Below are 23756 nucleotides of genomic sequence, written 5' to 3' on the forward strand. Positions count from 1 at the left end.
GCTGAGATTGTCTTCTTTCAGATCTGGCAGGACAGGGTCAAAAAGTTTGTGTGAATGAGCAGGCAACTGTCCAGAAAGGATGTGTATGTTGGTACATATACCAACAGCAGCAAAGCCTAAAAAGAGCATCAAGATTCTGTGGGGTCTTCCCATCACTGTGTGCTGAGCTTTGGCAGAAAGGATGAGCTGAGCCAAACATCCCCCTCATTAATTTTTTCCTCATCTCTGTTGTCACCACGTGTTTCTGTCCACTCAGTGGGCCAGGATGTGGATAAGGATGGCACAAACGTCTGAGCATCCAAGGAGCTGTTGGCCTGATGAAATGTCAGAGTGCATCAAACACAGGGCAGACAGGGGCAGCAGTGTTGTTAGGGAAGTGAAAGCCGGCATATTTAATGGACACAGAGACACAAATAGCTGCTGAATGTCTTGGCATGGGTTGGCTGCTATTTTTGCCAAATGAGAAAAATATTTAAATACAGCTAATGCAATCTGTGTGTCCATTTCATGGACACTTGTAGTTCTAACAGAAAGTCTTGACCCTACAAATATTAATTCACCTGTGGCTACCAAAAGTAGAGAAGGTAGAGGGAAGGATACCCAGCAAAGTTTACAGGATGTCTTAATTATTTTTTTAACATTACCTTAATGCAAAAAATTCTGTTATTTTATTAATATATTAAATGCACACAAATGGAAAAAATACATATATTTGTTCTTTTTCTTGAATTAGGACAGATTAAAAAATAAATATAATTAAAATGTCACTATTTAGTAAAATATTTTAATATGAGATGCCAAGAAAAATACAAATTAAGATTTATATTTTTCTATGCTATGAAAGTTGGATTGCTTCAGCATAAATTAAACTAATTTATAAGTATACTAACATAATTTAAAAGTGATAAATCAAATTTTTTATAAAGAAATACATTACAGAATTATCTATTGACTTCACTGGCATCAGTGGTGACCATGCTGAGTTAATCTAATTAGGATTGTTCACCTCAAAATGTATTAAATATTTAAATTTTTAACCACATTTCAGTGTAGCAACTAGTGTTCAAAAAACCCCAAATAGATATCCTTTGGAGTAATTTATAGCATAAATTCCACCCAAGACATCTAGCCATTCAGTGCTACAAAATAAAGAGATTTTTTCAGTCACAGAGCTAACTGGTCAAAGAATTCTACTTTGAACAATGACAGTTGATTGTCCTTGAAACTTTCTTCCCAGTCATGTAATTTATACTCTTTCTATTAAATATCTCATCCTTCTGGAGCTGTGCTAATCTATGGCATAAATGGGGGATAAACATAAAACATGATTACCTACTGATATCATTGAAGAATCACTGTTATTATTGTCAAGAGATTTAAATGTGCCTGAGCAATGTCTTTGGATAGTATTTAAACTGTATAGAAAAATTAACATAGTGAGGATCTTTTTTTCCAACGTAGAAGGATGTCTAACACTGATTCTCTGTGCTTCTCTTTTAATGGAAATCCTTTTGGTTTTGTATAGCCACTCTTTTCTATTCTTTGACTAAACATGACAAAAAGAAAGAAAAAAGCGGGAAAAAAAGTGGGGAAGGAAGTCACAGAGTTACGGAAAGGCTTTGAGTTGGCTGGCCACTAACATAGTTTAAGTTCTAAATATGTGTTTATTACCAATATTATATTCAAAACATTTATATTTCTTTAAAAATATGTATATAGCACTTTTAAATATTCACATAACAAGGATAATAAGAGGCTTAACTACCCCTCCCCTTTCTAGTTCACAGAAATCCTCTTGAATTCAATGGTGGTTCAGGACATTAAAGGCATGTAGTACCAGGACTTAATGTGCGACACCTTTATCTTACCGGTTGTTGAAATATTTAAACAGTGTATAAGTTCATTCAGGGCTTAGATAGTTTTCTACAAAATATATAAGTAGAATTTTCAGCATATTAGGATCACATATGTGATGCAGTTTACTGTGCTGTGTGATGTTCCCTGCTCTTTTCACTATGTGGTGCCTTGAAATGAATGGAACAATCAGCCCTCTGGAGTTAAAAGGGGAGCACAAAAGAAAATGAGAGGAAATAATGAAGATCAGGTTCACTAGCCATCTACTGTATAACAGCTGTCAAAATGAAATAAAAGTCATCAGACTGATCATATTAGGGGGAGATCAGCTCTAGCCATAGTCCTATATATGTGTCAATGCAATATCTGCAGAGAAAAGTGCAAAAGTTAAGCAATGAGAATTTCCTAAGAATGCACTGATCCTTGGAATGTGGTAGTATAATACATATAATTTATATGAACTATCATCCCTGTACTTTCTTGACCTCAGAACAACTGTATATTCAGCTACCTCTATTCAGACTCAATTATAAAACTACTAGAGGGAGTGAAACAGGAATATACTTTTCATCAGATTTCCAGATGTACCATGGTGGTTGAACTTCATAACAGATCAAGTTTTATGCTTTGTATTTACCTACAAATTTAAAGTACTTAGGCTTCTTATGTTGACAGTCCTGAAAGTTTCAAAATGGAATTTTAATGGAAATTTCTGTGATTCGATCACTCATCTATGATAATATTCACAGGTAAAAATAGATATTTGAGCAGACTGCATGACCAGAGGGGCGAAAATCTCACAATTCTTTCAGAGATGAAGCCAAATGTTTAATTGTGATTTCATTTTGAAAACTTGCCATGAATACCTCATAGGTGGTTATTAGTAGTTAAACACTAGTTGATCCTACACTTTCAAAATGCCATTCAGTCCTCATTTCTTGGAAAGATTTCTCATTTGGGCTGGAGGAGAGAGCTCAAAAAGTCCCTTAATGAAGAGACATTTCAGAAAACAAGGGTTTTCAACATTGAAAGAAAGAGTCTAAGTGCTAAGGCTATACTTCTGTGAGCACCTGCGAACATCTGAAAGTTATGAGAAGTTTGAGATCTTGCTCATATGTGGCTCTACGTCTTCAGCATATCTGCATGAAGGGCAAGAGTTCATCAAACATTTTCCAAGTATGTCAAATAGTTCCTTATGCTGTTTAAGTGCTTTTTCCAATTTCCTTCTGACGTCAGTGGCAGCACTTGTTGGTGGTCCATTGTAAGGTCTGAGTAGCGGTGGTCAGAACGTTTAAATGCTGACTGCTCTGCCTTGGAAAGTACAGCTCTGCTCATTGCCATCATGACTGGCTGCAGATGGCTTCAGCACTCAGCTATTGCACAAGTGGCTGCTGCTTCCCAAGAAAGATCCAGAATCGCTTCTCTTCTCATCCATACACATTGCAAACATTTTTGCACATTGTCTAGTAACTAATGTCCCAGTTTTCAGGTTATGGGCTCTGGATGAATTACAGATTTCCTAGTAATTTGGATCAGTGTATTTTCAATGTTTCAAGCAAACATTCAATATACATTAGAGAATTAGAGCAGAAGACTAGAGCCGTGGTGGTGAGAAGAGAAAGAGGAAGAATGCAGGTGAGGACATTAGACATAATGTCATAAACATTTATTTTCAGCATGTAATTCATCTGTTTTACACGTCTTCATTATCATGAGGCCTTGCACACCACTTCTGGTCAATACCTTGCCACTGGCTATAAGAATATTTTGGTGTGGCTATTTTAAATGTATTCCTTACTCTGGTCTTCCAGATAAAATTAACAAAGAAATGAAACTTGTTCATTTTTTTTACCTGGAAGTTAAAGCACCCACTTAGGAAATAATCTGGAGCCTAATATTTCCCTAGAAAGTTTCACATTAAATAGGTCTCATTAAAAAATGCATCAGCTGATTAGTATTAATTAAAAAATGTAAATGCATTTTTCACCTAGTATGTCCATGAACATACAAAGAGGAATATGGGAACTTCTTTTCATTTTTTTCAATTAATGGGGAAGTGGTGTGTAAGAGATCTGAGAGACAATGGAAACAAAGATTAACTTCATTCATCAGCTGATGATGAAATACGATGAGTCAAATTTATTCACTTTGCAGAAGCAGTAAAATGTCCCCATTTATTAATATATTAATATTAATATTAATATATTAATAATCCACAGCAACATGGCATGGATTTAGCCTGGCACAAAAGACAAAACATTGAAGGTGGACTTTCACAGTCAAAATTGTTAAATTGTCAACATTTTTCTTCAATGCAGGGCTGCATTCCTGGGGAAGAGGAAGTAGAAGGGCAAGAAAGGAAGAGCTTTTATTCAGAATGCCAGAAAAGAACATTCAATACAGTGAGAGTGTTTAGCCTGTTACTGGTGAAAAAGCAACCCGTACCAGGCACCACAAGGCAAAGAAGAAACTACTTCTAGGTGATAAATGGAATGAAATTACTTATAGACACAAATGTTTTGAATCCTCAGAATATGAATATCTGACAGCATAAAGGATGTACTATTTTTCAGCTGCATCTGAAGAAAATGTTAAAGGACATGAGCTAAAAAAGGTTCCTCATTTGCATTGGTATGGCAGAAGTGGTTAGAGCCAAACCAGATTGAGGGCAAACAGAAAAGGTTTGTTTCAACAAGTGCTGGTGGAATGACAGTTTTTCTGAATGTTTAGCGTACTAAGTTTTCTTTACAGGCCTTTTGAATTTAAATTTTAATTTTTTTCTTTTGAAGTTATTTTGGCAGAGAAGAAACTTAATAAATATTTTAATAACTACATTTTTTAATTTATCAACTTTAATTTATCCTTTCATACCAAACCCATGGCTATTTTAGATACTAGTCCTGTGTTATTTTTGTAATTTTGGAAATCTATACATGAATTTGTGTAGTACCTATAACTTTACATGAGTTTCTATAATATAGAAATTATAAAATGCTTATTTTGCATACTTTTGTAACTGCTTCTAGAGTCTGCCATAATCTTGTCAGAAGTTCAGCCATAAATGTTTATGGCTCCTTTTATTAAACACAACCACATTACATCTCCAGTATTTTAGATACAAGAAGTAAATAGACAGAAAATTGTTTCTGTTCTAATCAGATAAGATGTCATTTTGTGACAATGAATTCTGATTATCATTACCTCAGTATCAATTTGACCCTATGCTTTTAAATAACCTTCCATTCCACATTACTTGGAATGTAATCTCTGTATTTGCAGTAGAAGTACACTGTTTCTAAGTCTCTTATTGAATAATGCCAACTGTGAGCCTGATGTACTCTTCCACACGTGTTATAAACATTATATTTTCATTTTCAAACATGACATTATTACAAGAATTCTACTAACAAGCTGAATAACTAACATCCATACTTCATGTTCATTGATGCATGCATAAATTTTAATTGGGAAGCTGTACAAATGTTCAAGAATCTACAATATAAGGAAAGTAACAATTAAATACCTGTTAATGCAATTACAACTCAGTTGTCTCTCTTAATTAAATGAGTTTTTCATTATTAGAAAAACAATACATGTCTATGAAACTGCAGGAAATCTTCTCCCAAAAGTTCTTGTAGTTCTGTTCTTCAGTATCTAAAGGTAAATCAAAGCTATTGCTTTGTCACTTAGTTAAAGCATTCAGTAGAAAAACATGTTTTAAAGCTGCAGGAGGTGAAATGCCCATAAACATTCTGGTTCATTAGCAAGGGTGTCTGATGGGAGATCAGAAGGTAATGAATTGTCAGCACCTAACGAAACAAGGGAACAAACACAGTATAAAAAAAGAAAAGATATAGTTCATGGAGAGGCCTCAGGAGGGCTCTTTGGAAGCAAAGGCAGAGATGTAAATGAGTTATTTACAAGTTCATTTGGGATAACACACTTGAAATATGAGTCAACATTAAAAAAAATGCTCAAAAAATTACTTATTGAAATAATGGCAGAATTATCTTCTCACAATTCTATATAGATTATAACTTCAGCAGCAAATTGTTGCTAATACTTACTTTTCAACATATTATCAAAATGAAATGAGAAGACATGGTTCCATTTAAATTTTGAGCTGCAGGGTACTATCCTTTGTTTCCCATTCAAATATATTAATATCATATTTCTAATTGTATTATTTGGTTTATTTTAATTTTTCAATATCTTTTGATCAACCATTTACCTACTTGTATCTCACTTTTCTTTAAGGTTTCATTTTATGCAGCTGCAAGTGTTATCCGGAGTTTTGCACTTGTGTTGTAACCTTTGCAACATTTGTCTTAACCAAGTTATTTTTACTTATACTTTACACATTATTAGCATTCTCCAAGTGGAGTAGCATGATCAGAAGAAACTATGAGAGTTGTATTTCTGTCTTCATTTCTATTATCAGTCAGTTCTGTGATAGCTGGAAATTCACTTCCTTTACTTCAGACACCACCACCTTTTACAGTCTGTATGCAAAGATAAGTTTCTGCTTAAGCAGAATCTATTGAATAAGAATTTAAATAATCAGCTTCTATGTTGTGACCTGTTCTAATCATAGCAGAGACTTGCATAAGATTCTATGTAGGCATCTGAAATCTTAGTTAGAGGACAATTTCCAAAAATACAAAACCATGTCTGTCCTTAATTATTATGCATATTTCTTTTTTCCTTTTCTCTGATCTATTAAAGCTTAAAATATTAATCTCATAAGTCAGGATTGGAGCTGCACATGTTTTGTGAGAAAAACCTGAAGTTTTTCTTAGGCTGACACTAGAGAAAGTCCTATTTTATGCTGTCTTGTGCCATTAAAATCTGTCCTTATGAGGAAGAACGTTTCATAAAAGCAGTGTCCAGAAACACTTTTCCAAGCTGGACAGGCCTTCAGGTAACAGCTAGATTACAGCTCATAGCATTTTCTTAGTTTGATATTTATACTTTATACTCGAGACTTAAATTGTCCTCTAAGTTCAACTGATCTTGAAAAAATAGTTAAGCTGATAAAAGGATAATGAACTGTGGATTAGACAGGTAGGTAGATAGACAATAAGATTAGCAGATAAATAGTAAATCTCTTATTCTTCCAATTCTTTTGCATTCTAAAGCCCTGTCTCATAACATTATCTGATTTTTCTCAAGGGAGTGTTGTGATAAATTCTAAAATTTTGAGTAATTATCATATAATGGTGATGCTACAACAGAGGAGGAAAAAGTCACAAAAACTTATAATTATCTTAAACCTTCTTTAGTTTCTAGTATAAGATAATTCTAATGGTTTCTTATTTGGTTTGGTTTCTAGTATAAGGCGTTTTAGACTATTTTAGAAATTTGCTATTTCCAACCAGGTGCCTCCAGGCATAGGTGCTCTTTCAAAAGAGACTCTTGTTCTCTGCAGGGTTACAAAAATTCATTCTCTCCCTCATGGTATAAGCACCACACACTGTAATCGTGGTATTTGGCCTCAGTATAATTGCTGTGATCATAAATGCTGATGGATCAGCAAACTGTTTGCCTTGTAAAGTTCAGGATTTTGGAGATTAGAATCAAACTGTTGTGTTATTATTAATGTAATCAGTCCGACACAAAAAAGATGGAGGAGATGGCGATTTGGCAACACTTCAAAATAAGTCATGGTACCTCATTAATCCTTTGAGCTCATGCAGGATTGTTGAATTACTTAGCTAACCCCATTTGATATTAGCGAGGGTATAAGATTAATGTAATAGGAATTTCATTCTGATTTTATCTAAAAGTGGGATTAAGCCCACAAAAGGACCTTGCAGAAGCCTATTTTTCAGTTGGCTAGATTAGCTGACATGCCTTACAATCTTCCTTCTCATAGAAAGCAGTAATGCTCTTATTTTTTTCAAAGACCAAGTGATTTTCCAGGACAGTCATCAGAGAGAAATAGAGGATACTGGAAGAATAAGGATGTCTTCTAATTTTAAAAATTTTAATTTCTCTCCCTAAAGAAGATAAAGTTAACTTTCACTAATGCTTTATCTTGATATCCTTTTCCACCTTGTTTTATAGTAACGGTCCCAAGGCACTTTGAAGAATGGGCTATTAAACATGGAAAATTATTGAACTTCAAGTATTAATATACTTATTGGTATGCAAAATCTTTGTCAAGTCCAGCTTTCTTAGAATCTCTTCCTAACTTCTTTTCCTTCACAAGCAACCAGCCATGAAGGCTATGAAATTGATAAAATTCAATCATTTCTGTAAAGAAAGATTTTTAATAATGTATTAATAGCAAAGATGTGGTATTCATTATGCACTTTTTATGCCCCCACATGGCATGGGTATTTACAAAAGGGTCCTTCAAGTTACCTCCCCATGTCTCAGCAAAGTTTTAAGAACTGCTGATGTGTGCTGAGATCAAGTTAGAGCTTTCTGTCTGCAAGTTCCCACATGTTCTGATTTTTACTTCTTTTTGATTAGAAGTGCCTTTTTTTTTTTTACAGACTCCTCTTGTAGCAGTCTTTGGCAGCTATTTCATAAAATGCCTGTTGAAATCTAATTTTCTCCTTCATCTCTCTCATCTAAACATAGGGGATTTTGCTGACCTGAATTATACCTTATAGCTACTGGTTAGGTTTGTTCCAAAAGGATTTATATTGTTTATTGCTAGCATATATGGAAACAACCATCCTAGTGTATACATTTATGAGAGATAGATCAGTCATCTGTAGAAACACAGCTAAGACACTAAATTTCAAAGCACTCTAATTTTCAAATTTTTAGTCAAAGTGAGGGATGCAATAATTTTTACAAATAAAAATATACTTTGAGATTTTTTTGTTCCCTGTAGTCAGCCTTTAAATTTCTGTGTGTTGTACCTCACAATTTGAATGCAAAAATGTTAAAAGTACTATTAATAATATTATTTCTTACCATCTCTTTCTTTCTTTCTTTCTGAAATAAAAAAAAAAAAAAACACTGAGCCCAGATGGAATTATACAAAATCTATAAAAAGATTTGACTCTCCCATTTCCTAAATTAAAACCCACAAACTCAAAGCTGTATTTTCATTCAGAAATATAATTATTATGAAAAAATATGTACAGTAATTCAGGTTCCAAATTGAAGTAATGTTAAATTATCAATTATATCAAAACAGAGAATAACTAGATCAATAATACACTTATTTTTGTTTTAAAAATACACTATATTTTCTCAATGGTTTAGTTATTGAAAAACTAGAAATGTAGCCGGGGTTTTAGATTTCTTTAGATTTTTAACTATTAGATAATTTATCACAATGCATATAAATTTAGGTCTTTAAAACAAAAATGCATGTTGAGATGACCAACCATAAACCTGGTAGCATGATTCCTAGCACCTCAGAACAATATGGATTCCTTCATATCAAGAGTTACATGAATGTCATACTGAGATTCAAGATATAGGAAAAAAATATGTCCCAATTATATGCACACAAACTTAAGTCTAAAAATGGAATTCTCTTATGTGCTTGCTTTTGTGTTGTTGTTTTGGGGTTTTTTTTCTGTGCTCTTTTTCAACTGTAGCTGTTTTATTCTCAATTTGACTCAGTTTTGACTGAATTCCAGGAACTACTTCCTTGAGAGTATCTTTTGCAACCCACAGACAAGCTTTCTTCTCAGACAGTTATTTTTTAGGACGATCAGTAAATAACTTACATTTTGAAGCATGTGCTTTCTTGATATTAGCTGTTACTTATTTAATAATCCAGAGCTATTTTTACAATGGAAGCACAGTCTCTTTGAACAGTGTCTTTTCCGCCAGGTTCCTTTGAAAATTCCCATTTTTATAGCTCTTTCAGTCTTTAATGGAAGCTACTCATGCTCAGATTATGAACTGAGGTCTTTAAATATATTGTAAATTCTCCCAGGAGACCTTTTTCTTGCTGCCCTAAGGGGAGCACAGATGTCAACCTGTGTCTTGCTGCAGTCTCCCTGCCAGTGGCTCAATAGATCAATGGCATGCCTAACAGAAAACTGCTTGCAGGAATGTGATAATTTTGAATCCAGATAAAGTTTATTGTACTGTCTACATTTGCACTGTGATGCCTGGGTGCCCTGACTACGCTGTGCTGGAACAAAATCAAGTTCTGCAGCTAACAGTATCCACATTTAGCGCTGCAAGTTCCTTTGGTTTCCAGAAGCACTAATTTTGGAATGACTACTAATCTTGTGCTGTTTCAGCTTGTTTTCTGTTCCTCTGTAATGCAGACAAGATTGCTGCTTACAGTTGCAAATTTTCAGATAGCCTTATCAGCAATGAGAATTAGATTTGAAGGTAATTTTTTTTTTTTTGGTAAATTCCTAGATGAGACCAAGCAGAATTTTCTTTTCTCACTGTAATATTTACTGGAGGAGCACTTATATTTGGCTGCAAGGAAATAATCTTCCTAGCTGGCCATATTCAAGTTCTAGTTTCCCCTGTCAGATGGGCTGTTGTGCACGCTGAGCAGTAGTGCCAGCACAGGTTCAAGAGGAAGAAAAGAGAAATGGCTTGCAAAGGCAGTACACTGATATAAAATTCTGATGCCTAACGACAGCAAAATAGTGGATAGCACAGCAAAAATGTTGAATTCTCTCTAAAACATGGGGAAAAAAGCCAAATTAATCAGGTGCATAATTGCACCATCCACTGAGTCCTGGCAGATGACAAGTACAGGTCATACCTCTTGAAGGTACTGCTTCAGCCTCTCTGCAGACACAGGCCAGGATCAGCCTGCTTTAAATTCACAGATGTGAAGTTACCACTGCTGCCAGCAAATAAAGTAACTTATTCTTACTGTGCAGTGGTGGAATGACTCTAAGAAAATGCTGAGATTGCACAAGAAAGACTTTACTCTCAGGCAGTTTCGTTGACTACCAAATCGGAGAGCCTAGGAAGAAACCACTGCTTCTTCAATTTTTCTGTTATTTTTTTCCCTCGTGTTTTGGGTTTTGGTTTGTTTTTGGAGGGCAGTTTTTTTTTTTTCTTCTTTAAATTTGTTTGTTTGAGGTTTTTGGGGGTTTGGTTGGGGGATTTTGCTTGTTTTTGTTTGGGATGTGTTTTGGCTTTTGTGGGGGCATTGTTTGTTTTGGCTGGTTGGTTGAAGATGTTTTATTTGGTTTTGTCTATTTTTTATTTTGTTTCTTTGTCTATTTTTTGTTTTGTTTCTTTTTTTTTAATTTCTTTTCTTTTCTTTAAGTGGGTATATTAGTTCTGACTTGAAGCCCAGAAAGAACTGAAAGAAAAAAATTATTTCAATTAATGAAGAATAAAGTACAAAATTAAGTTCATAAATTGCCTCTATTGCATCCAGAAATTGATGCTCCAGGATAACAGATACCATTTTTGCAAAACCCTTATTTTTTCAGAACTGGAAGAATTTATGTATTCTTATTTCTCACTTAATCAATCCCTTTCACCTTCTGTTACTTCTGTCTTGCATATTTTGTTTCTAACTGGTGTGGGCGAAGGTTTGTCATCCTACTCACCGTTCTTCATCTTTCCCTTTCTCAATGTGGAAAAGGGACAACAACAACCTTTTGAACCAATATGAGATATCACTTTATTTTCTTATCTCTTCATTTTTGCCAAACAGTTTCATTAGGAACAGATTTGTTCCAGAGTCCATTTGGTCATATAACTTCACTGTGAGCGCTCAAAGGCTACTGAATCAAGTCTTGGCTCCAGTGTGTGTGGAACCACTGATTTTGTGAGAGCCAAGGCCTTCACCCATTCCCATTGGGAAAGGTTTATATTTAGAAGTTGCCCAAGCACTTGGTGACTTGTGTTCTCAGAACTGTAGGTGGATTGTGCTGAGCTATTTTTCAATTCTGATCTCCCCGTACTCAGAGATTTAATTATTGCTTTTTCAACAGAACTTCAAATGACAACCTCTACGAGCCAGAATAAAATCTAAACAAAATAACTTCAAAGTGCTAGAACCACTCCTCTATTCAAATCAAACAACACCTTTTACCTTGATTTCATACTTATTAATGTATGAGAACATGTACAACTGTATGAGTACAACTCTGAATATGAAAAACTTCTTCCTTTCAATAAAAATGGTGCTTTGAATATGTGTCTGTACATTATTGACATGAAGTGCTGCCAGAGAGAACAAACAGTGAGAAATTCAATGTTGAGGTTTCTTGTAGAGTTTCATATCTTTACAAGGTTTGATAGGTAACAATTATATTCTTAAGGATAAGATTTTTCTTCACATAGATTGCCACTTTATCTATAGTATGTATCTGTGCAATTTAAGTAAAAATATAAACATTTAATCAGCTCTATATTCTCTATATTCTATATAAATATTATATTTAATATGTCTGCACATCTTAGGAGTTCCTGCTCTGAAAGGATTGGGCTGGAAATCACTGAGACTCTGAGGAGGCAGTAAGGAGTTCCATAGCATCAAAGATTCTGAAATCTTTGCAGGATTATAAATCTGACATGAACAATTTATCAATTTAGCAATTACTTCAGAGGAAAACTTTGCTAAAATGCATTCTTTGGGATGTTATCTAACTAGGAAATGATTCTCCAGGTCTCTGCAAAATGTTACCAATCGTACTTGCCTTGGATTAAAAAGCAGTTACTGAAATCATCTTAAAATTGAGAGGGAATTATGTGATGTCAAATTATTTCTTGTCCTTACAAACAAATAGCAGAAACGTGAGAGAATTTTTTTTTTTTGATAAGTACAATTTGTTTCCTCCTTATGTTTCAAGAGGCAACCAGCACATCTTGGAGACTTCTTTTTCTGTCCTTATCTTTCTTCTATTTTATTTCTTTTCCTTTTCAGAACAGAAAAAATGTCAGCTCCAGACTTCATGTCAGGGAACTCAGGTTACCATTTCATAAATCCTTTTCTAAGAGGCTTAAAGATGCATTTCCCAGACAGAGCTTGAGTATCAGAAGACCAAACATGGCATGATGCTGTGTACCCATATTCCACAGAGAGACTTGAAAGCATTTCTGGGAATGCTTCTTCGAAAATCCAACCTGCTTGATTTGAGAGACTGTTTTGATCTGCATGGCAATGGAGATCCAAAGTGCAGCACTTTAAAAGGTGGTATGATCCTTCATCTTTTCTGTAAGGAACCTTCATACGAAGCTTAGGTTTTTAAAGGAACTTGATTTTTTTTTTTACTTTATAGGACCTTGTTGAGGAACAAGCAGAAAGAATGTGATAGATAAATCTTTATATTTGTACATTGGGAGCCTGGATACCTACTGTCTCCACTTTTAAGACATAAAAAAAGTCCTTATATTTCAGGAAAGTACTGAGGTGTATTCTTTTATGATTTTGATGAATATTAGTTTATTTGATTTACATACATTGGTTCTTCAATAAGATTGAAATCACACCATATTCACAAATAGTAATAATATTTTAGATTGGGCCTTTTTGTATTTTTAAAAAAATATACAATTTAGACAAGCAAAAGAAGTCATACAAATAGCACATTGATGTATGTGCAGTCTTCCATTATGCTGCACAAGTATTCCTTAGGGAAGAAATTGCGCAAAGTCTGAAGAAATCTGTGGGACTCCATCATAATTTGGTGGGTTTTAGAAAGATACCATAGGCAGCTCCAAATGCCCAGCTTTTCTTTCCCAATCCAGACAAGAAATATAAAGGCCCCCAAGAGCTAATCAAGTCTAAGTCATCATTAGCAAGTCTGCAACAAGCAGTATGGCAAATCTCTGTCCCTACTCCTTGCTGTGCTTTCTCAGCCTCTGTGTATTTTGCATTTATATTTTTTCGCCTACTACACATTTTGTATGTAACAAAATCTTTGTTGAATATCTTTGGTTTTTTACACTGCGTGTAACAAAATCTACCTCTGATTCTGAACCATTAGAAACAAGTTCAATTTCTTAAAGGAAGGATTTTACATTAAGAAGCTAAAGGGCAAATTACAAGGTTTATGATGAAAAGACATCAATATGCAGACACTAGAGTAGGGCTACATTGATTTAGAGATGTATGAGAAGAATTATGTTACAAGAAATCTTGGGTCTTGGTTCCTGTCTTTTTGAAATAATTGGAAAAAAGCCTGTCTGATTATACTGGAAGAAGGATCAGACCCTTAAATATGTTGCTATAACTCTTAAGACTTCTAAAGCCTGTGTTAGGATCTCAATTCTTGTGTCTACCTCAGGAATAAGCAGTGTATATTTTCACAGTGGTTGAATGTATATTTCACTGATTTAAAATTTGTTTTACAAAGCTGTCCTTGTCACTTCTAGACTGATATATTTGTATGCACTTTCCCCGTCCAAATTCTGTTTAGATAGCTGTAAAGAGAAAAAAAAAAAATGTCTGTACTACTACAGCACATTGTGTATCTAGACATAATTTTACTAGTCACAACCTCAGGAGTGTTTACTGAGAGAGTTGTGAAATAATAACTTTTATTTAACTATTCAACTATTCAAACCTTGACATTAATTTAGGAATTGATTGAAAATACCTAGAACAGAAGAGGCTCAACAGGAAGAAAAAAAAGAAGAACTACCCCACACTTTAAAAAAATCTGGAATCTTCTTGTGTGTTCTTTTTTTTTTTTTTTACAAGGGAATCAATATTATTCTTTTTTTCATTTCAGACTGTATTTTCAACCTCCTTAAGAAGTTCAAGTGATCTTATTAATACCCCTGATAATGAAAAGCAAATACATTTTGGAAAAGCAATTCATTATCAATTAAAAATTCTTAGTTCAAATCTGTTGTCTTTGTTCAATATATTAGGCAGCATTGATCATACATGACAAATGACATCAGAAGAACCAAAAGTGATTAATCAAATACAGGTTTTTTTTTTCTTGATAATACAGAGTAACAGAATTAACTTATAAGCTATTTAATTGCTTAAAAAGAAATGTGAGGTTTTCTAAAGTTTGATGGCGAACATGAGGTCTTTTTCCATAGACAGCCCCTGGAAACAAAAAATACTGCACTTCACTTGAGAGCTTGAATAGACCCTATCAACACTTCCAGGAGCCCCAAAAACTTCACAGCTGGTACGTGCTAGACTTTACTTCTCTTGCTGTAATTCTCCCTATATGTCTATAAGAGTCAACTCAAGGAGACTATTTGACATATTTTCCTTTCTTCTTATCTATTGATTTGAAAAATATAGAGCTAATGAGTAAGAAGTTGGGGAAATATCATAGTACATTAGCAAACAGATGAGTTTCTGTTGGGTAGCATGAATGCTTCAAGGAAAATGAAAATCATCCAGGAAAAGAATCCTATAGCATGTTTTAACAAGACCCCATTTTTTTTCCATAATTCCACAGATTGAGCACCTTCTACAGCAGAAATAAATACAGTAAGTTTCTAGCTAACTCCCTGTATCCTGCCATTCACACCCTGTGCCTTTTCCATCTCTGATATGCACTGTCTCACCTTTTTTCCATTATTCCCCAGCTCCCCTTTGTTGTTGTGATAACAGTGGAAAAGTTTCCTTTCAAGTTGTGAGATATAATCAGCAATTAGAAAAAGAAATCTTTCTCTCTGCCATTAAATTAAACAGCAGAGGAACACGGTCTCAGCACCTTGGTCCACAGTTCAGAGTTTTGAGCTGCAATCACTACTGTGAGTTTGAGCTTGTGCAAAATACTTCATTATTTTGATCCTTTCCAAAACAGTGATTGAAAGTTTTTAAAAGCTTTATAGAGATTTTGGTGGAGGGAACAAGATACTTTAGAATGAGGACATATCTTGCCTACCTTGGAAACTTCCTCATTAGCCAGGATTCCTAAAGGGATAAAATCTGGCACCTCACTTTCTGCTCCTACCTCCTCTAGAGTCCAACAAATCAAACTGGACACTTAAATCCAATAGGCTGCATTTTCTTTTCCCTCTACATAGCTCTCTCATTCTTCGTTTTTGTTTTTTGTTTTGTTTTTTTTTTTTTGTTTGTTTTTGTTTTTTTTTTTTTTTTTGCTTTTCAGCTTTTGTTTTCTCTTTTCCTATTTTTTAATAAACAAAAGTGAAGGCTACCCAATGAATCTTGAACATAATAACACAGTTCTTCTCTTTAATCTTTCTTTGGACACATAAATGGTCAAGTCAGAGGTGAATTTTGCCACTACTAATGAAAGCAAGCTGAAGCTCATATCTCTTTTGTGAGCTAATTTTCAGCATGTCCAAAATGGTTTTGCAGGTATTTGTTCAGCTGTCAATGCTTTTCTTTCTCTAGCTAAACTGTAGTTTATCAGGGCTAAACAATTATGCTTAAAATATAGTATTTTAAAAGAAAAAAAAAAAACAGAGAAAAAAATTTCATTCTTGGACCATTTTAAATTTTCCTAGTTGGTGTGAGATTAAGAAATAATAAGTTTTAAAATACTTCTCCAAAAAGCAATACTTGGGGAATATTGTGCTATTAAAGAGCAATATTTAGCAAAAAGCTTCCTGCCAGGGACTTTTTTAGGGACAAATGTGCTGTCCCAGAACATCTTTTGTAGCTCCTCCAAGTTCTCAATATTACCACTAGTGGTCTAGGAGGAAACCACAATTTTGAAACATGAGTTTAATTTTATTTTCCCTGTTATTATATTGACAGAAGAGCAATAAAAACTCCACCTGGAACTTGAAGTAAACTCCTCTGATAGAACAAAAACATTGCAGCTCGAAGGTGCCCCAATAGAGAAATAAAATATAACTGAGGAAATGTTAAAGCAACACAATTGTGCTTCTTCACATGTGCAAGAGATACTCTGACTTCCTGGAAAAATGCAATTATTCATCCATTGGAGTGATAAATGCAGAACTTGGCTACGTGCATTGTCATCAAAAACAGCCTACCATGAAATAGAGCTGGCCATTACAGCAGGTCAGAGGGAGCTGCTGCTTCTGGACTGGGGTTTTGTTGTAGTTGAGCTGGTGTGTGAGGGTGTTTTTGTGGTTTGTTTGTTTTGTTTTGAGGTTTTTTTATACCTGGTCTGTACTTTAAGGTCCATGACCTTACCAAGTTTCTCACCAACTTGGATTTTTGGAGAAGTAAGACTGAGTATTCAAAAAAAGATTGAAAATCTTTGGAAAGACGTAAATAATAATAATATGTTGATTGAAGTTCTGAATACAAGGATTCACAAAATTATTCTTCCATTATTTTTCTGCCTCACCAATTGTAATAAAATGCTTATTTATATTTTATTATTTTATTTCAGTAGCTATCTATCAGGCCTCTAATTGTACTTTGATTTTGGATAATTTCTATTTATAGAAATTTTCAGATTAGAAGTTTTCAGATGTGTGATTTATTTCATATTATTTCATATTTACTCGACAATCCAAGCCTGATAGAACATTTATTGACTTGAACATTTCACTTTTTAATTTTTAAAATAAAAGCTGATGATACATTTTTGGGTTTTTAGATATGCTCAGTGTTTAATTAGTTTTCAATTTCCTTGGGTCAGAGGTTTAAGCTGTATTTGCTTACAAGAAGGAAACAACTGAAGTCTTTTCTCCATTTAACACTTAGTTTCCTGCTCTGGTAGAATTGTTTTCTATTCCATTTTGTAAAACATATAATTGTCAGAAGTTTAGCAATGAGTCAGAGCATTTCTTGTTCTTCAACTGGATCTGAATTGGCCACTACCCTTTTCCTTTCCTGGTCCAAACCTATCATGAAATACCAAAAGCCTTTTTTCTCCTCAGGATTTGTGTGTATCTTCCCAAAGCTTGTTAAAACTTTGAACCTGTGCCTTAAATTTCTATTTTCAAGCACCCAAAGTCAATTCTCTGAAAGTTCAGCCTTATGATTCAGATCTTTTGATAATGGGATTTCAAACCCAAACTTCCACTACATCCAAATGTGTTGTCATTGTTTACTTCCTGTAAGAAAAGCCTCAAAGAGAGACACTCAGACACATAGTGTGGCATGGGACATCATTTGGGGCTTCTAAAATTTGGTGTATTTATGAGTCTAAACTCTCAGCTGAAATCAAATCGTCAGAGTCAGCAACATTTAGAGAACAGAAATACACACATGTTTCTACTATTTAAGTTTAGGTTTCAGCAACATTTAGAGAACAGAAATACACACATATTTCTACTACCTATTGAATCATCCTCTAGGTTCCCTAAACTCCATTTTATACAGGGTATTAAAAGTCAATATATCTGATGTCAAATCCTATCAAATGTGTAAAAATGAAGCTCCTGATAGTGACTGTTTGCATGTAAGTGGCTGATGGTACCTTCATTAAATTTCAGTCCTTTACCTTGGTTTTCAGCTAGTTCTGATGAAATGAGGAGTTCGTGTGAGATATGAAGAGAATGAACCTTATCCACTGAACAGTATTTCTACAAAAGCATATGAAATTTAGCAAATCATAATTCAAGCTTCACAATTACAGTTAACCAATCATTCAATTAGTATGTCTTTAATTATTGATTGCATTAATTCTGTTTATTATTAATTTGAAATTTTAATGCTATTTAATATTCAATACTCTTTATTAATAGCTAATACTGATAAATCCATTCTAAGAGAAAAAAACTCAAACTGCAGTGTAAATTTTGTCATGTGAGATGGAAACCAAAGACACACACATACATACACACACAGTTATGCTGAGATACAAAACAAAGGAGTGATAATGTTAGATTTTGGACTGCATTGGGCAATAATTCTTTTCTCTCTAGCAATTTGCATAATTTTTCCATTAACCTTACATGACTGTTGACCTTACTTAGATCTTTTCCGCACTTTCATTAAAAATATGCATTTTTGCTTTGCAGTGGTTCTTTTGGATTTAGCACAGTCTTATGGTTCTCCTTTAATAGCAAAGGTAATTTTATCTTGTGTACAAGATTTTGAAGCAATTTTAGCATAAAGTGCTACTGAAACATATGGCCCAATGTTTATCTTGTCTTATGCAACATCAGTTTTATATAAAGCATGTTTTCCTGAAGCTGTTAATCTCATGAGACACTGCTTATTTTACAATAGTTTTTTTACTCCAAAATTTTGGGAGTGGGAAACCAGTTTAACATGAATCTCTCTAATGACTGGGAACAATTGTTACTTTGCTGCTTGGCAAACAACTAAGCTGACACTTTAGGACCAACCCAGGACAAGAGGTTTTCCTTCTAAGTCACCATTAATGGTAAGGGGTCAGTTGAAAACAAGGATTTTGTTCCCAGCCCAAGCCAAACATAAGTGACTTGTGTTATAGAACTGGTGGGAATGTTACCTCCCCTGCATCACTGAATGAGACAAGGCTGCAGACTGTCCATTACAATTCCTTTCCAGCAACTTGAATAATTTCTTATGATAATAAAACATGAATGATAAAGGACTCAGATATTTATTTCCCATGGCTGAATTGCATTTATGCTTTTGTTTAACTTTTTACTTGTAGTACAAAAATTTATAAGACAAAATCCTTCATTTTCTGGTCATTGGTAATTAATGCTTCAATGGCAAAACTTTTAAGCAGGTACAGAAAAAAAGTCAATATCATGTCAGGTTCTCATTTAAATCAGTACTAGGACTACCATATAGGTGGTTTTATTTTTGCTGTTGAGTACTTTAACTGCTAGTATTACTCTCTATGTAGAGATCCAATTTTGGAGATTCTAAAAGGCAAGGTTATAAACTTAAACTAGCAATTACTATGCCATTTATATTGTATTGCCATTAAATCTGATACACAGTTCTAAAACTCTAAACTCATCTTTTATTTTACATGCATCTTCATAAATAAGGAAATCAGAATTATTTTTTTCAAAGTTAAAACCATAACCCCACCATCTTTAGTGATATATACATTCAAAGAGAAGCTATGCACTTTTCTAGTAGTCTGTAGTTAGTTAACATCTATAAATTTATTTCAGCTGTTCTTTAAAAGACATGGGCGTATTAATCAAAAGATAAAACTAACCAGACTAATTTTTGGTTTGTGGGATTGTCTTTTAAAAAGTTGCAGTCATGTAAAAGAAAAAAATATTTTCATTCTGGTTTGTCTCAAATTTCAAATACCATTAGATTAACATTTGGAATAGTTCTCATTTTCTCATAGCTGAATACTGAACAAATCCCAGAGACAGCTTTGCCATTACAATGTGGTCAGTGTTTATTTTTTTATATATATTGATAGTAAAAATTAATCATAACATTGAGCATCTATGGAAGATTATTCCAAAGGAATCTAAAAAGCCCAATGAATAATGGTCTCATCTTTTTTATATGGGAATTGGAGGCACAGAGGGTAAAAGAATTTGTCCAGAATCTCACAGTAGATCAGTAACAGCGTGATAACTAGAACAGAGATTTCCTGAGTCTCATCTCTGCTTTTACCAGAAAATGATTCTAACCATGTGAACAAGGAGTTTGAAACATACACATTTTAAAGAAATATTTTCTGTAAGCAGAATGCTTCATTTAAATTTATGGAATTTTGGAAAAATGAGTCTTTTCGGTGGATAGATTCACTGTAAAAAATGGGAGCAAAGGTAGGGAAAGAGATAGCTTTATTTTTGGATATTTATTTCTCATTAATGAATATTATTAGACTATGCAGCAAGAGAAATCAGATGCATGAATAAATATATGTTAAGGTAAATTTATTTTGAGGTAAGATATGAACTTCTGGAAGATTATATTTGAAATTACAATTGTATTGTTTAAAAAAAATATGATATCCACTCATTGCCTCAAACCCCAAGCAGCAATTAATTTATTTTCTCCTTCACTGGAGACCCATTTTATAAGAAATATGGTGGCACAAGCATCTCTCAATTTTTCTTCAGAATTGGTCCTTTGGGATACAGAATTAAGTACATGAAATTTTGTATTGATTTACTTTTAGAATTTCCCATGTAGCTTTCCCCTGGAGACAGATAGTGACCCAAACTGAAAATTCCATTGTCCTATGGTTAAACTTACTTTTTAAAAAATATTTTCTCACATAAATATTTGTCAATTTTTCTTGGACACAGAGCTTTTTGGAACAAGCATATTACTAATGGCTTGGTATGCAGAGGGAAAGTTTTTGCTGACTTCAGTGGGCTTTTAAAAGCACAGGAATAACATTTATTGTTGCACAACCATTTTGGTGCTACTTTCACACCCTCTCCTTGTTCCATTGTAGTGCTCTGTGTTCTCTTACACACACAGAACCTTTTTATGATGTTTATTTCATAAGGGTAGGTGTAAGCTTTTCCCTTTAAATTTATCCCTTTAAACTAAATTCCCATCTTCCTTGACCTTCCAAGAACTTACAAAAAAAAAATAAAAAAGAAAGAAGATATCTGTTTTGAAAAATAAAATTTAAGAAGTGGAAATAAATCTGTTTTGTAATTTTTAATTTAGCAAGAAATACCCTTTCATTTTTTTGTTTTGAATATTTCTTCATATCTCAGTGCTGTTGATTTACCCTGCACTTGGCTTTTTTGCAAATCAGGAAAAGTCATTTCAGAGAACTGACTGGTATAAGAAGAAACATTTTGTTCTTGTACATATAAAGCAGCACTGAACTTCTGATGCCTTATCTGACTCAGTCCATGGCTGCACTTGAACCATAATTAATAGTTAATGAAATCAGTGAAATGAGGAAATGTAATTGCAGTATCTTCTAATTTATGTAGAAGACACAGCTTCTGTGCTAAATATTCAAAAGTTCCTTAATATAATAGGGTACTATTAGGAGAGTTGGATGTGTTGCAGCTGGTGCTGATCTAGATTAAGAGGTGACCACAGCCTACTGACAGCTCCTCATCACCATCCCACACACTTGCTGCCTGCTGCAGACTGACAATTGCACCCCCTGAAAGTAAAATTGCAGAGGTAGCTGCTTCCCACATGCAGTTTACCTTTAGCCGTGTCATTTGTTTGCTTGTCGCTAATTTTTGTAACAACCAAGGGTGAAGATGAACATATTAGGATGTGTCTTAAGACCTCATCTGAATGGTAATCTATGTTTTTTAGTAGTTTATTTGATGCCTGCTGAGTTAATTTAGTGCAGAATACTGTACAGACTTGTTTTTTCCAATCTGAACCTTTGAAGTATGGACTGAATGGCTTTATATCAAAGGTATACCTAGGGGACTCATGTAAATGCAGGAGTATCAGATGGGCTGTTGGATCAATAGATCACACACTTGGCTAAAAATACTGATGCAACATTATTTTAAAATAGATGAATGGGCTTCTCTTAGAGGCAGTTGATTGCATTCCAAAAAAAAAGGCATTATTATTATTTGGAGTTTAGGTGACTTGCATTCCACCATTAAGGTGCTGAAGCTTAACAAGTCACCAGTCTTTCTGGGGAGGCTTTCAACAAGATTTAACTTGAATGGTCTTCCTGAAAATAGAGGAAACTTTTAAAAGGACCTTTATTCCAAAAACCTAAAATTGAAGTACATTCCAGACATTTAAATGGAGTGAGCTGGATCTCACTCATAAAATTTACTACTAGATGCTCATTTCAATAGTATGTTGTGTGTACCTGTTGACAGTACAGACAATATAGACAATGTATTCCTCAGAATGTTATGCAAAAATCCTGAATACTCACTATCCAACAATGTAAAAAATGCTGATATGAAGTTGTAACTTTATGTTAGTACTTCTGCCCCTTAGGCAGATCAGGTTGTAAAGCCAGAAATCCTTTCCTGCAGGAAATCAGCAAACTCTCAAGTTTTTAAATGAGCACAAGAAGGACTCATATAGTTTTAACTAGACTACAATGTTGTGTTTCACATATTTTTTTAATAGTGAGGGGTAGAGGAGTCATCCAGGATGATGCATTTATCCTCCTCTCTTCAAGGCAAGTCTTTTTGCAAGACAGAATCTATCCTTAGCAGTGGAAACTAGTGAGCTCCTTAATGGCTCAGACATTTCCAAACAATGCAAATGCAGTATTTACATGAAGTCACATGGGGAAAATAAAGGAATGCAAAATATATAAAAGGGGAGGGAAAACTGCTAAGTCAATGAATGATTTTGAGAATCTAATTTGAAGAACTTAGCAAAGTGAAGGGCATGGTGTGCTGTGGTTGCTCTTCATAAATGTAGAGGGAAAACCACAGAAAACAAAACAAAACAAAAGTTCCTGATTGAGCCAGTTTAAAAATGTGATGAGTAGAGATCCTCCTTCAAGACAGATGGTAAATAAGTCATAGGACATCAGCTTTCAGGAGTCAGAAGGTAAAGTTTTCTGAATCTACACCTGGACATTCATATTAAATTATGTGTCTGCACGCGAGTAGGAGCAAGTAAAAACTACACATCACTGATGAGAGATAACCTAGCAGAGAATCTTTCCAAGGAAATTATCCAAATTAAATACACTTGAAATTGACCTGAGCCTTTTTTGCCCCATTTTGACCCTAAGGGGATATGTGTTCATTCTAAAGGAAGTTGAGTATCTTGCCAACCTTGGCCCTAGAGTTCTCAGTTTGGGCCAAGAGCTGGAGGAAGCTGTTTAGGGAGGAAGTTAAAATTATTCCTTCCCAGGAGGAGGAACACTTGAAGAATCAGTCATGCCATTGCAACAGCATTGTTTTGCAGGCCCTGATTATTCAGATAATATGTTATTAGATTACATAATGACAGCCCAATATAGATAGATGTAGTGAAAACATTGCGTTCTTATCAAAATATTTGTATAAGATGTTTTATTTTTCACATGAAAATTATACTACAGCATAAAAATATTGCCTTTGTCAGTAGTGAGATATTCACTTGCCATGACTAAAAGCCAAAATGGAAATTATGCGAGAATGCAGCACTTTCTCATAGTGAGATGTGGTGTCATTTCAGAATACCCTTATGACCTTTGAAACTTTAGATTTTTTTTTTGCACTAATTTGACTGATATACTTTCATTCATATAGAGTACACCTTC

This window comes from Zonotrichia albicollis, chromosome 3, assembly GCF_047830755.1.
Source record: "Zonotrichia albicollis isolate bZonAlb1 chromosome 3, bZonAlb1.hap1, whole genome shotgun sequence".
In the NCBI taxonomy this organism is placed as follows: domain Eukaryota; kingdom Metazoa; phylum Chordata; class Aves; order Passeriformes; family Passerellidae; genus Zonotrichia; species Zonotrichia albicollis.